Source organism: Spea bombifrons, chromosome 1 (assembly GCF_027358695.1).
Source record: "Spea bombifrons isolate aSpeBom1 chromosome 1, aSpeBom1.2.pri, whole genome shotgun sequence".
Lineage (NCBI taxonomy): Eukaryota > Metazoa > Chordata > Amphibia > Anura > Pelobatidae > Spea > Spea bombifrons.
Genome location: NC_071087.1, coordinates 124,356,419 through 124,372,880, shown reverse-complemented (window position 1 = coordinate 124,372,880; position 16,462 = coordinate 124,356,419). Strand labels below are relative to the sequence as shown.

The 16,462-nt window shown below is 39.0% G+C and overlaps 1 protein-coding gene across 9 annotated transcripts in view; it reads right to left on the bottom strand.

The window, feature by feature from the left end:
* Nucleotides 1-16,185, bottom strand: part of NCOR2 (nuclear receptor corepressor 2) — a 165,122-nt gene extending 148,937 nt beyond the window's left edge. For all 9 annotated transcript variants that reach the window (XM_053471899.1, XM_053471951.1, XM_053471935.1 and 6 more), the window contains exon 1: nucleotides 16,106-16,185. The gene's annotated coding sequence lies outside the window, so the exon portion shown is untranslated. The remainder of the gene's footprint in view (nucleotides 1-16,105) is intronic.
* Nucleotides 16,186-16,462: the final 277 nt, after the last annotated feature.

Below are 16,462 nucleotides of genomic sequence, written 5' to 3'. Positions count from 1 at the left end.
CAGTCAGTGAAAATCTAAGAGTGTCTTGGGAACTGCTGTGGCATGAAACATTTATTGAAAATACTCTTGCATAAGTTGTCAGAGAGGAAATCTGTTGTCGTATATATCCTTACCAGCGTTAAAAACCGCTCCTTTTGTTTAGAGCATCAGACTATGACATCATATCGCAGTGCTTCGCATAAGAACATTTGTGAAGTATGATGCACATAGACAATACTTAGATACTTCAAGAGTATTGAGTTTAGCCCAACTACTATTTTCAGCTGCCTAAAAGGGTAAAAAAGTTTTTGCATAATTTCTCTAGGTTTCATCTCCTTTTTGAAAAGCTAGTTTTCAAAGGCTCTTGGAGATGGGAAAATGGCAGCTGATCGCTTTGCACTTGACTCAGCACGTGAGTTAATCAAGTAAATATTGACAAAGTATAATTTACTTTGCCTATTCGTGCACAGTGTATGAAACTTTAAATATGCAAACATATAGCCGTTTTTCTGCCATGTAATCTTCTGTTACAGTAAAAACTGTAACTATGTTCCAAAGGTATTTATGAAGCAAACTAATGAGATAAGAATTGTAAATTCTATCACAAACGGGTAACAATCTCGCACTAAAAGGCATATAAAAGTAACAGAATGCTCTTAAGTAAACATTTTGTATTCATATAGTGAAATCTTTGTGTATATACGCATAATATAACCCATACTCTCCCCACTCCACAAAAATTTGCTGACCTTGTTATGAACCAGCAAACATGAATGCAAAATGCCACTAACGTCTCCCATATAAAGAAGACAGACTACAGGCATCTTAAAAAGACATTTTGAAACGAATTGCACGCTATGATTTCATTGTTACAGCTGATAAAAAGACTTTCCAATGGGTATTTCTGGATACGAGTTTGAAGTTTTCTTGGCCTTTTTGCAAGGCAAATGGAGCACTTTAACGTCAGTTATGTTTAATTATTTATTTCAATATTAATTAGATGAAGTGTTTATCTTATTGTAATACAGACGAGGAAATATGATGATGTGTTCACCACATATACAATATATGCTTAGTGTTGACCAGGCATAAGCATGAACAATACATTGTGCAATGTGAATTCCTCTGAAACGTCTATACTTATGATAAACCCTAAGCAAACAGAAAGGAATGGAAAGCACAGTCTGCTTGAACTTATTTCCCCCTGGCCAAGTTCAATAAACTCAACTCCTCACGCACACAGGAGATTGGGCACTTAGCTTCCAAGCTTGTTTTAGGAAATTTGTGGAAGAAGAACTCTTCTTTGTTTAAGTACAGTATTTGGCTTAGGCGTGCGTTTTATTTATAATTATGCAATTCCTACATAGTTTTGTTAAAAGAAAAGGAGGGAAGTTAGGGAACACTTAGTGTTCCGGCAAATTCATGCAGAAATGCTCCAGTAGCCTTAGCTTCCCATTCTGCCATGGGCTTTTTAAGACACCTGCTTTATCCACACTGCTGAAGCTCTTCTCAACCCCAGGGATACTAAGTGAACGTTTCTGAGATGAGTCTACTCCTGTTCTACCAAGTGACATGTCAAACATGAACCTGAACGCCTAGCTAAAAAATATTAAGTAAAAAAAAAAAAAAAAAAAAAAAAAAAAAGAAGAAGAGAGAGAGAATTGGCAACACAGGCTGAGAAAACACAATGTTGTTGAGTAAAACGTCATATGACAAACAAATTGAAAATAATGGAAAGATTATTCCCTTGTAATTGAATATGTGGTTGTAAGCAATATAATCTAAAGAGCAGTGTACATGATACTGCTCTAGACACACAAAGGGGTTAATAAACGACTAGGAATATACTCACACTAATCTTTTATGATCGCTGATTGTTTTTCTCAACACCTGGCAGATCCATGGGCGCCAGGCGGCTTTTGAACACCGTGTGCCAACATAGGTATATCCTACATGTTCTAAGGAATGTCGGAAGAGTGATTTACGGGACTTAAGTTTATTGCAACATGTATTCATGATGCCAAAACAGACAGACAAGCAGATTGTCTACTCCCAACACGCACATGCATGCACGCTAGACCGATGTCCAAAGAGTTAAACATTAGTTCTGAGCACTGTGGTAGCCATGGCATGTCACATTAATAACACTGGTGCAAAAGTCTATTTCCACACAACTGCAGGGTTTTTTTTAAATATTAATTTAAACGCGGGAACAAATTTATGGACATACAATCCTAACATATAATTGTAACCAGCCTAAAACGTTCATTTCCAAACTCAATACTGTACCTTCAAGTCACATGCATAAAAAATGTCAATAAATATGCTGTCTATTGAAAAGATTTAGTGTAAGAGTCCTAAAATACCTGAATAGCCTGATTCTACCAATATACAGTTCCCCGCGTGTTACCACCAGGCTATCAGAGATCTCCCTTATAACTGGCCTAGCATTATTTTGAAGAACCCCTCAGGGAATACCGCATTGTAATGCTATTTTCAGGTTAAGTAGGAACTTGAAACACTTTCAGAAGTCTACTCGACAGCATTTTAGAGCTATTATCTTAGTTACAATAAAAGGTGCGGTCCTAGCACCTCTGCTGAATTTAACACTTTTGTAACTGGATGTCCAAGCCCTTCCTAGAATCCATTCTATAATCAAGTCATACTTTGTCGCATTCATAATTTTTGTCAGGAGCATATGATACAAAATAACGTAGTCATTTATTGCCACTGAAACTAAAAAAAATTTTTGTTCTTTTAACTGTTTGTGTCGATTTTCTAATGCATTTTGGAGGTTCAATGCATTTTACTGCATGCAAATTGGTGTGTGTATTATGTTATTAGCAGATTTGCTTTTTGTCTCAATTTTCCCCTCCCTTTACAACATGCTACCAAAGTGGTGGGTGTGCTTCAGTAGGATACCTGGTCATGCACAAAATGGACTCTAATATGCATTTTACTTAAATGGGGGATATTATTGGTAAACTGGGCTTAGAATGCCAACTATGCATGCGGTGGCACTCTGTGGGATCTACATATGATCATTGTAACATTATTTCTGTGGCGAAGTTACCCATCTACCTTTAGGCAGTGATGGGTCCATGGAGCAGACTGCTTGCTGCCGTGGTGAATTGGACTGTTGGAAGTGCCATCACGCTACCAGACGATCTACTGTGAGATTAGCTGGGCAACGGGAAGTGAAAAGGTCTGATCCCTGCTAACGTGACAAAAATTAAAGAACACACACATAGGTCTATATAAATAAATCTACAGTTTTAGCTATATTCGTAGGGATATATTTTTCTTTTTATCTCTACCTTTAAATCATGTGGAGATGCACAGCTTGCCTTAATCTAGGTAGCTATGAGTAGCTTAACTCTGTCTAGGTAAACTTCTTTATTCCAGGGCAAGCTGAAGCTGCTTCCAAGGTTGTCTCCTACAACTAAAATAGCAAAACACCAAAAACTGCCCTGGCCTGCCAAGGGGGAAGTGTTTCTTAAACTCCAGCAATCAGATTTGTAAGGTAATAGAAAGATAATAACTCCAGCCCAGGGTTAAACAGAAAGTAACAGAGCTCATTTTTATATGAAATGAAAAACGTATTGTGACACAACTGGTATATGACTTTCCCCTATGACAAAAAAATAAATTAATAATAAATAATAATAATATTAGAAAACCTCACAAAGTGTTTTTACAGTGTTTTCTAAATAACACTGTCCCTTTAAGCATTTATCCCAAATGTCTCTGCAAATCTCTCCCATTATACTTAATTATTTAACTATGGAATACTTTGACCTTATGTCATGATTGGCTCTTCCCGTCACTATAATGTATGATTCTTGAGATGTAGTGCATCGATGAGCCACGTACACCAGATGCATTCTGCTCACCAGATAAAAGAAAAAAAATAATCTGTACATGAAAAAAAAAAATCCATATGACGGTGGAGCAATGAATTCATTCGTTCACCCCATGCATTTACCACACAGTTACTCAGATGAATAGTACCAGAAGAAACCAGAAGAATATGTTTTAAAAAGGAAAACAATTGTCTGTTCCAAAAAGGCATGGTACCTTAAATTAAGTCGTCTGTGACATATGGAGAGCTGCCGAGTTTGCAGACATACCAACCCTTGCCTTAGGCTGATTTATAAACTGGTTCATCGCAACACACAAATAATGCAAATTAATCTGTTTATAAGCTACCTTGCCACTAAGGTTACAGGAGAGAATTTCTCGCCATCAGGAAATGATAATACATATAGGGCAGCATGCATACAATGTATACACAACAGCACCTTTGGTTGGGGATTATTACTGGGTTTCTAGAAAACACAGATATTGTATATATTACAAAAGAATCATAATCTTCTAAATCCCTGTTTGTATTGCTGATCGGGTGTATTTAACACTCCACGCCTATTAGAAGTGTTAATTATGACACCTAGAAAAGAAACATACTCAGAGGGAGACTCTACAACAGAACTTTGATTAAGGTTTAGTCAATCGGTCTTGGGTGGAGGAGAGTCGTCTCAAATAATTAAATGGCACTACAGAGAGTTTGCAGTCATAAACAAAAAAAGAATACTGTGTCTAGCAGAAGAAAAAAATAACCACACATAAACACACATAACATACATATAGGAAACTGCATTCTTCTTGGCCACATGGTTTTAAAAAGACGTCTGTGCCAGCGTATATGGGAAGTTCCCAGGTATGCATATTAGTAATGCACCGTTAAAAAGACTCTTTCAAGTTCAGGCAGTATGAGCACTCGCACCCTTGAGGCAGAAATGTCATTTTTGCGGTTTTGTTTGTATTCTCCTGTATAGAGATACAGTGCAGTTTCTTGGAAATGTTGGACTTGATGTACCTGTATTTTTTAAAGCCCAATCAACAAGGTTAGCATTAAGAATCCATCAATGTCAGCAACACTTTAAATACCAGAAAACATTTATTATGAACGTAAGGCACACCTCTCAGTATTTGGCAGGAAGGCCACAGGCCGAAATGCACAGGGAGCTGCAATACAGCGAACATTTCATAAAAAGATCTTGTTTCAATGTTGTAATGCTTACTTTGGAGCAGGGCCGGCCCTGCCTTGGAGCAGAGTGGGGCAACTGCCCCAGGCGGCGCTTTTGAAGAGGCAGCACTTTGCCGCCCCAATCGCCTTTTCGTGGTTTTCGCTTATCAAGTTTTCAGTACCCGCTCGGCGCCCCTCTCTCTCCTCTGTGAGCCCTCTAGCTCGGTCTCAGTGCCGGCTTGTAATGCTGAGTGCCGGAATATGACGTAATTTCCGGTGCTCAGAAGTGAAGCAGGGCGCACCGCGGCAGAGCAGGGAGACTCGCCCCAGGACTGCTGGAAGGTAAATGAAGTACAAAGGGGGGGGGATAGGGTAGATAATGAGCGTCGGCAGGGGGGAGCTGCGGAGGCATTTCAAACTTCGCCCCAGGCGGCACAATGCCGGCCCTGCTTTTAAGGAGGATGTGATTAACCATAGATTGCACTGCATAAAATACCATAGCTTATAATATATTGATTTTGGTGTATTGTGAAAAAAACTGAAAAATCATGAAAACCTAGCCTTGCTCTGTTTTGTGAAGGCATTAGCTCCCACTAAAAGTGGAAGCCCCAGTTTACAGACTATTATGCCTGACTGGGACCTTGGCTAGTCACCATGAGTGCGGTCAGATTTTCTTCCTCATACGCAAATGTCAAAAGCTGTCTTTCGAGAAGTATTCAACCTTTCCTCACAACACTCTCAGCCAGCTGTCTAAGCCATATGAACAACCCACAGCCTCGGCAGATCATCCTGACTTGACCAACTCATTCTCATCCAAGTCTTCATCTCCTGCTGTTTCACTTCCTCCTCAACCACCGACAACATTGTAAGCTTGCAAGAGCAGGACCCTCTTCCATACCTTCCCACCTACAACTTTAGAAATTAATACTTCACTTTGAGCTGTACTCTAGGACAATGGCCATACTGACAAAACTACTAGCCAAGCTCTGCAGAAAACCATCTTAAGATATACACGTCGGACACCCTCGACATAAGTAGCGGAGGGATCGAGACATTTTTTGTGTCTGTTATCCGTACCAGGGAATTATCCGAGTGAAGCCCTACTTTCCCAGGTACCTACATCACTTTCTTTTTTTCTCTCTGAGTCTCTGATAGTGCCCACTCCACGCCAACTAAAAGCTGCATGGGGACTGCCACACCTTTTGAGGAAGCCCCTACCCAGAAAAGGGAGAGCTCCAGGTAGTCTAGTCTACCCTGGGAAGCTCCCAGGTATGCTGTTCAGAGTGTGACTTTTAGTTTATACATCGGCTATGCATGTGACCCACAAAATACCATATACTTACCTTATACTTGCATTTGTTGACGTTGTACGCACTGTTTTTTCTGTGTCTAAAACTCCAAATGTAATACATGATAAATCAACGGGTTAACAAAAACCTACAGCTTAACTCTTCAAACATGTTTCTCCAAACCAGAGGGTATTCAAACAGTTGCCATGCACAGCAAAACTTAAAATCCTCCTTCACAGCACAATGCTACATAAGATGAATGAATAACTATAAATATTAAGTGATGTGAACAATTCCTTTAAGTATGCGTTGGATGATCCTGGCAATCATCTTTAAATGCTTGAGCCAAGCCGTGGGCTGTGCTTTGACTCATCCAGTTTGAACAGCTGTCGTGGATCGTACCGTTCACTTTGCAATTCCATTCCCTGGTTCAAGCTGTGTCATATAAAACAGGTTGAGCTTCTGATAGAGCAGCAGTAGAGCCAACGCGCACACTGAGATAATTCGCCAAGTAGGTAGCATTATATGTGGCTGCATGAGTCGGAACACGCTGATTCTCCCCATCTGCACATAGCAGGATGCTACAGATAAAAGCTGGGAAAACGCTTGTACCCACCTGATCTTAACGCGCGCACATTTCTCAAAGCAGCTCTTTCATGCGGCATTGGACATGTTATAGAAAAACCCTTCACTTGAATAGTCCTCTTCAAACAAATGCAGCTTAGAGTAAAAGAAAAGGGGGGAGTTTGGGAATCTTGTGCATACTTTACAAGAACATTAATATTTCAAAATGAACAGAACAGGAGGGATTAGAAGATTCTCTTTGCACGTAAAACAGAATTATTTTCTGATGCAGCCATGAAGCCAGAAAAAAAAAAAAAAAAAAAAAAAAAAAAAGATACATCTTAGCAAAGAGTGCCCTGAATGCCAACATTAAGGGGTTAACAGTGAGCAGCCAACACATTTCCAGCTTTTTCTGTGACAGTTACAATATGTGTTGCTGGCCCAATCCAGGGTACTGATGGAACTCAACGTGACATCTCATATGTATCCTGAAAACACAGCTTTAAAGCATTAGTGGGGATCGATAAAAGAAATGGACAATAAAAATACAACGTAAAATTGTTGGGCATCTAAAAAAACAAGCATTCAGCAGCGTATCTTTTATTTAAATAAAATAAGTGGTCATTTTCCAAGGTGTCTTAATATCATCAGATCGCACATCCATCTGCGCTGTGCAGGAAAACGTGTTTCTTGTATTAAAGGGGAAATGGACACCTTCAAAAATTGTTTGAAGAACGGAATGTTAAATTCTATAATTGAATAATTTTAGAAGTTCATTTATGTTATGTTAACTGTATGGACAAAACAATGTACCCAGGGCCTTTCTAGTGGTAGAAATGGGTTAAAGAGAAACCGCCTCCAGAATTCCATATCCTTGATCGAGTCGCTGGGGAACCCTCCAATGCTTTTAGTCAGATCATTTTTATAGTCCCCTCTACGTCCAGCGTCAATTTCTGGTTCAGTAATCCACAGATCAGCGACAAGAAGTGACAGCGGCAACATCCGCCTTTCAAAAGTACTAGCAGGTTCCCCTTGTCAAGAGACAGCATCTGAACCTATTTTTTCTCTTTCTTAATGTCAAACATTTGATCCAGAAGGATTACGTCAATGCAGATACCTATATATTAAAGCTGTGTGGGCAGCTATGGTATGGCTAATATCAAAGAGTGATGGCAAAGCACACATAAGCGTTGCTAGAGCCCATTTCTAAGTATGCAAACCCCTTGTTCTGCTATATTAAATAATATTGTAGATTTAAAAAGAAGGTATCCACACTGGAAGCACCGACACATAACGTAAAATATTTATTTTACAAGTGGGGAATATTATACACAAATAGAAAATAAACCTGAAAACCCAGTTCTACAGTAATCGTGTGTATTATATGAGATTTTGCAGTACTCTATTTTTTGCCTACTATATATTACAATCGCCTTATTGTAATCAGCAAGAGCTAGCAATTGCAACGCAACTAATTATTGTTTCTGAAGATTGGGAAATGTCTTCATTAGACTCTGGAGCCGTTACTAGGTTTAATAAAAAATGACAGTATTTTGTTTATTGAACAGTTGAGTACCCATTCACAAATTACGCTCGAAGCCTAGTTGAAATATTCTGTGCTGTACTTGCCAATTATCAGCCCCACTGTCAAAAAATGCAAAAATAGCCAAGTTTTAATAAAACAAAATAAATCTTAAAAGCTGACATTCACTGTAGTTTTTAACTAAAATGTATTCATTAAAACCGCCTACGATGTTTGTTGTTTTCAATCAGTGCACTTGTTTGGGAGATATCTAGATTAAAAATTTACCTCATGGAAGCAGTGATTGTCAGCAGCCAGAACCATTTAATTTCCTGTCTTCTATCAATTAATTTTTATTTAAAATAATAGAGGGAATAATCAGAAAGAACCTGCGAAAATGATTTTTCTCTATACTCTTTGGTTAAATACACACACTTTTAACCTGTACACATTATTCTATGGGTTTATTAACGGTAAGATTCCCTTATCTCAAACTGTAAAAAAGGCATATAGAATAATAAATTACAAAACTCCTGAATCTAATCTCCTATCTCTCCACAGAGATATATGGTGTGTACGAGTCACCTCCAGCCTCATTGACCACTATCTAAAATCTCAGACATGGAGATCCAGCTGAAGCAGGCAAAGGTCACACATTTGGCTAAAAAAGGGCCATATGTTTTAGGGCATTTGGTTAGAGGCATAGGATTTATTCCCCCCCCCAAGATGTTTAATATGGCTTTGCAACTTATTGATGTATAGGATATTAATAATTTGTTTTATGAACACATTATTGAGACAATTTGTAGAACACTGTGATGCCCAAAAAATAACGGTGGGAGTAATCTTCTAAACCAAAAAGCAAGCCAGCCTTCAATAGTTCACTGGTTTAAAGGAGAAAGAAAAAAAAAAACCGTGAAATGTCAATAATCCTTCAAACATCACTTTAATGAAAAGAAAAAAAAAAACTAAAGATTATATAAATATTTCACAGTGCTGCGTAGATATATACAGAAAACAGTTGGACGTATAGAGGAAATAAAATCTAGGTGTTGAAACATACCGGTACTTTCAGACTCAGATGATTTCTAGTAATATAGCGTGTTAGCTTGCAAGCAGGACCCTCTTTACCTCATGTATCGGTTTAATGTATCTGAATTTTAGTAAATTTTCTTGTAAAGTTTTGGTGTTGTGTAAACGAAAGATAATAATGTTTACTGTTTGCAGAATTCCCAAGATAAAGCAAGTTAGAAAAAGAACAGGGCAGCAAACCATGGAATTAAATAGTTAAAAGGCATGGTAAGAAACATCTCGCATACAAAATTCATTCAATCAAATGCTTAGACACCAGGTTAGTAGATAAGAGCTCAAAGGGCATGAAATTTGACACTGTCACCATCTGATCCCATGGCCATGATAATCAACAAGGACCCTGACTTGTGAACAGTCTGTGGGCTATTGTCATAGATGTTAATGATTAAACGTAGCACCCAAACAAGAATAACAAAAAGGAGATATCTAGCAGAACAAAAAAAGTCTGTCTTAGTCATCAAGATGGCCGTGGCATAGGATTCTCCGAATAACAGGATACAGATCCTTTAAATTGAATTTCTCACCAGGCTGGTTCTCTTTAGCTTTAGAATAAGCTAAAGAGAACCAGTCCTCAAAATAAAAAAATATTCTGCAGGAATAAATATATTTAGCATTACAATGTGCTAGACTATTTCCCAGCTATGTTTTTTTTTAAAAAAAAATCAAATTAAAATATTCTGACTAATGCGAGCACATGTATGATGTCATAAGTTTAATGAAGACTGCAAATAATACACTTATTATCTAGCATAACATCTCATTACAAAATCTCTTTAACACCCTATAATTGATGAAATTTCAGAGGAAATTTACATAAAGCAAAGGGTAGCTAATATTGTAAACACGGTCCTCACACAAGGCCTGCTCAATCAAGATGGCCGCTTATTTCATGTTTATGTGGGTCTTTTCAACACAAATTAACTTGATATGTATTTTATTAGCATAAGCAGATATAGGAGCAAAGCTTCAGTGATTAATTTCAGATAAAGCTAACACGTTATCAGAACTCTAGAAATGTTGACACTTAATGAATCTATGCCAAGATTTTTTTTATTTATTTATTTAACGCCAGTATATAAGGATTGTGAAACATAGGGCTAGACATCCTGGGCATAGTCATTTGCATCACAGACAAGACAATACAGGAATATACATGTATAATTTCTTAATGCAGGATTTCCCAAGTTAGATTTACTGAAGCATGTATGTATCCTCTCCCGAGTACATAAAATCCAAGAAAAAACAAATCACTGGGATGGTCATTTTTACATGTCCAGCTGTTCCTAAAAAGCATATTTTGTTATTGGGTTCGTTGAACTGTAGTGGGAACACTGGGATTTCACACACTGACAAAAGGGATTAAAAACCGGTAAATCGTACTCATTTTGTATCCTGATGTGCATATATCGAACGGAGAGGCTTTGTTTTATCCCCAATAAGAAATTCTAAATTGCACTTTGGAAGATATAACCTGCTTTAATAATTCTTATTATGTGCTGTTTATTTCCATGGCCATTATAGCCATGCTATACACGAACATACATTTTGTTACTACAATCGGGTAAGGGCAGTGGATTGTGTAAAACCAAGTGAAAGATGCGATTGGAATATAATATTCTGTACAGAACTAAGCATTTTACCTGGTGCTGAAATTACGCCACATAGAACAACCTTCGACCGGAAACCCCCAGTTATTTGCTCTGGCATACCCCTAGACAAAAATAGCCATAGTGATATAAAAACGCATTACGTCACTACACCTATTCCCATGGTTTTTGTAGCACTGCTTAGCAGATCTTCTCCAATTCTGTGAAGAGACACTCCCTTGTCCTAATATCCTCCTCTTGAGACGGATAATAAAAGCGAAACTTTGCAGGAGATGGAGGTGTTAGGCACATTGCGCAACACTGAGGGAAAAAAACTCTAAGTAGGGCAAAGGTTGAGGCTATTAAGAACATTATTGCTAAAACACACTACACAAGCATTCATCCTCCCGGGTAAACTTTCACTGACCATGTAAAGCCTCAGTCTGTTTTGTGTTTTAAACATAGCGTACAGTACAATTCTCAGCTTGGAAAAAGTCTACAATATGCATACATTGTACAGCGCTACATAAAACAATGATAATAATAATCTTAGGCACCTATTGAAAATGAATGTTCACTCAAGTTGTTATTAAAACCATAATTTATATCCCTATTTATTTTACTATGCACACAACTCGAGGAAACTCAGACTCATGGGAAATAAAACGGACCATGAGCACGAAGCGTAGAGATGTATCACACGCTAAACAGATCCACAAAGAAGACAAAATGAGACTCTCATTACGCATGCACTAGAGCTGTGCAAGATGGACAAACTGTCTAAAAATTTTAATTAATATTACCGTGCAAATTTAAAAAAAGGAGGTAGATCTACTGACATGCAACACATTTTCTGTAGCTGAAAGCTGATGGTCTGCGGGCACAAAGTCAATCAGAAATGGGGCTGACAAAGAGATCTTCTCTTGCTGCTCCTGTAGTGAGGATTGCTCATGTTAAATAATGAAGAAATAGAAGAATACACCAATTAACTAATTAGTACATTTCTGTAACAGTGGCTTGTGTAACTATCTCCTACGTTACTCTTATTGGTCTTATAAGAAGTTCTTATATACCAAGCTGAACAGTCCATCTTGGAAACCATATAGTATCCTCTGTTAGAAATCAACAGCCTTCAAAATGTTCTGTATGTGGGGCCTCGATGGAACACCAGTAAATATCTATCCAACGATCAAGAAAATATTCTATTTTTCCAATTGGTAATACAAACTACTGTTACCTTATGGCAATGTGACACAAGCAGAACAGAATTCCCCTCTCCAACTCCAGATCCTATTACTCATCATGACAAGCCAATCAGTATCTGAGATCTAGAGACGTGCATTCGCCTGCCACCTTTTTCCAGGTTACTGTGTATATGCTGGTCAACCTGTGTCCCACATGTTAGAACTCATACAGTGTTTGTTTGTTAAGCTGGTATAGATCTATTCATCTACACACACACACACACACATTTAAAGAACAGAAGTGATCAGTTGTGAGACTTGGCTAGATACAGCACAGTTCATGTGTTAATAGATACATACAAAGCCACCTTTTACCTGGCAAAACTGTGACCTACAACGATAGAGAATTGTGAGCTGATTCTGCTAAATGGTTGGGAGCACAGAATATCCACAGGCCATTCTCCCCATACCACTTCACCTAAAGCAGGGCTGGACAAGTCTGTGTAGAAGTCACGACCCAGTCCTAATGAGTTTAAAGATCCACAAAGCAATCTTGAAAATCTCATTCCTTTGCATGCAAAATAAACGCAGGTCATCAAAGGATAGTCACATCACTCATTCTTGTACCTTCCTCCACGATCTGTAAACACAGTTATGCAAATCTAAAAAACACATAAGCTGAACCCTGGGGTGTGAGAGGACAATGTGAAGTATGAGGAAGCAACAAATGGAGTAACTTAACTGTTCAACTGACAAATGTTTAATCAGGGAACATCTTTCCATAGCCACACCAGAGCTTTAGGTTTTCTCCAATGAACTTGTTGCTGACAAAGCAATATTATAAGTGCTACTCCGAAAACCTGGTTTGCCTACAGCTCTGTCAAGCCCATGGGTAAGGCATAATGCATTGTGGGAAAAGGTGTATTACATCTGCTGGCATATGTGCATGAGCGTTTTGGGGTTTAAATAAATAAAGAAAATTGTTTGTCTTGTCTTTTGCTTTTGAAGGGTGGCCCCGAAGAACACTCATTAAGCATTCCATTTAAAGCGCTTAATAGTCTAATTGTAATGTGTTCCATTAATGAAATAATATAACATCTACTAAACAGTCACACTCGGGCCCAAAGGTTCTCCTCTGCAGTCAAATTAACATTCTGTGCAGACATAATGAGATGAATTGGGATATATTTCACAGGATGGAGGACAATCTCAAAGTGCACAAGTGCCAATACAAGAAGATTGATGTGCAAAGTCCTGAGCGTCACACAACATGTGCAACCAGATCTACATTCCAAAACCAGCCCAAGGAATACTTAACTCCGCAGCTGCTGGAGGGAAGCATGTCATTGTACAATGCGGGACCCTGGGGCCAACGCTCCAGGTTTTCGGTTATAATTTCAAGAGCTGGTGGCACTTCTAAGACCTGATACTAGCAAACTGTGTATAGAGTTACGTAATGAGTTAAACTTTATGGACAGGAAAATGCTTGATTACCCACATAGTCTAGAAGCAACGATCCATTTGATAATGCATTCAGCACTGCATGGTGTAAGGGTGATAAGAAGTATGAATGCTTTGTAGAAGGTCATGTTCAATCTTCCACAGTAAACTCGCTCGCTTCCCATCCTTAACAGAAAGGTTATTTTGAAACCATCTCTGGTTTCTTTTGATGATGTCTAATAGTTAAGAATCAGCTCTCTTCTCTGGATGAATTCCCAGCTAGGCAAGCTTTAAACACAATATGCAGAGAAGGGCCTCTTGCCTAATCCAAAAAAATGTAACCTCTTAATTAACAAAGGACCAATGTTCCAGCAAACGAACCACATAACTGAACATACTGCTTGGGGCAGAAAGAAGCACCATGGGTTAATTGTAATAAGAAGGAGGCTGTTAACAGAATGGGGCCTACAGATTACTCAACATGTGAGGAAAGCTGACCCTTTTATATTAACCTATGGCATGCATAACAAAAGTATTAAAGGTCTGCCTCCTTCGGGCCTAGTTGGTGCTGAAACAGTTAAACAGGCTCCATAGGGATAACATTGTGTTTTCCATTTAAAACTTTGTTGTAATCCAGAACATAAGTGATCCACCAGTTTAGCAGAAATGGAGTGATTGAAAAAGCCATTGTTAACCGGGGAGGTTCATGTTCTATACTGCAAATCGGCATTACGTTTTCTTTATTTAGTTTGGCACAGATTTCAAGTTTATTTTTTAACGTCTGGTGCAAAAAACACTACACCCGTAATGGTGTACAACACACCTCGGCTTGTCACATCTATAATAAAAATAAAAATAAAAAATCCACAGGAAGAGCAACATAATCAGGATCATTTAAATGGAACGGAAATTAATTTCAATATAAACATACAGCTTTATGGATATACTTTTTCAGAGAAATAGTTTTTCACTATTAAAACAGCAACACACTTCCGATAATATGCATTATTCACTGGTTTTTGTAGACTCAGATACAGCTGACTAAACATTCTATATAAAGCCATTTCTATTGACATTGTCAGGAAAAGAAACCCATTTATACAAATCGCTGCTATGAAAACCCAAGACTATTTACATGATATCATCATCTTTTGATGCAACCCAACCTGGTGGAAGTATGAGGTCAGCAAGCTAACTGTGCAGATGAGGTCACACAATGAAAAGAATAACATGGGATATTATTAAAGTCAGACCCAGTACTACACTAGGCCTTAACCGCAGCACAAACTCATCACCGCGCTGCCAAAATTATTTTTTGTAAGCAATTTTAGCACTTCGGGGGATTATTCACTAAAGGAAGGGTTGTGGTGTCAGATCCTTGACTTCACTATAGATGATAAAGGGCCAACCATAGCGAAGCTTTTGATTCAGGAAGCGGTTGGCAGCCCTGTAGAATGTATAGGTAAATCAGTGAGATTTCTTCAGTCTCCTTGCCCACTCAATTATGCATTATTCAGGGCCAGCTCAGCCGTTTACAAGGGAGAAGTTGCCGGTGTTGGCTTCTCATAATGAATAGTGACTTGAGAGAGTTAAACCATAACTCTCCCTTTAGAGCATTAACCCCTTTGTGCTAACAGAGCAGTGGCCATGTCTGTCATATGAGAGGAGGAGGAGGAAGCAGAAGAAAGAAAAAAAATAATAAAGGCAATCTGCTATTTCTTTCTTCTGCCTGTAGGCCACTCCAGGGGGAGAAGTTCGAAATAAATGCAAGGCCAAGACTTTCCCGGCAAATACTGCCTGCAGAGGGAGGGGAGGGAAAAAAAAAAACCCCACATCAGGCGACATCCCAAACTCCACGCAGCTTTAAAGCTATTCAAATGTGGACGGGCAATGAAAAGCGGCCAGGGGAGGTAATTACTTGTCAATGATCGTCTCCCCTCCCCCTGAATTTCACTTTACTGTGAAGAATCATCGGGTTTGTTTACTCATTCCACACACAAAAAAACAATGTCTCGGAATAACACTGCAATGTTATCATTATAATGTATGTGTCCTGCCTTCATCCGATGGGTAGGAGAATACAAATAATATAACAAGAACAATAATAAGAAATGTTACAGGCCACTGTGGCAAAGGAGTGGTTAATCGTGTCATTAAAGCCCAGGAAAGTGTCTAGCTATTTTAGGATCAATAGAGCAGCAAGCGCTGTTTAACCCTTTCGGCGCGCGCAAAGCCTCTGACATCTAGACGGGTTACCGCTCCGAGCGGCCAGGCTTTTATAGTTGAAGGAGACTGTCCCATTCGGTATTGCAGGGGCCCGAGTTGTAATCCTGCTGCACGATTATAAAATATATGTGTAACCGCTAAGCGATCGCCCAACAGTGAAACGTAATCCCTCCATGGCAGGGCTGCCGCTTCCTTACCTCTGGATCCATAATGGCTCTTTTCACCCCCGGTCTCCAGCACGCCCTGCAGCCACTCCGAGGACGCTAGGAGGAAAAAAAGAAGCCTGGCGATGAAAGTGTCAGCAGCCCCAGTATATCCAGCGGATCCCCGATCGCATTCAGAGGGTTCCCCTCTCCCTTCCAAACAGCAAAAATCCCGAGATCCGTCCTCACTCGTTCCCCGGCGCCGTGTCTAAAATGTCTGGCTGGAGCTGCTTTCCTGTGCTCTGTAGGGCTTTGGAGAGCAGCAAGTTTGTGATCATGCTTTGCTTGGCTCCTTCTGTGTCTGTGATTCTGCAAGAGATTGATGGCAGGGTTCCAGCCAAGGCTTACACC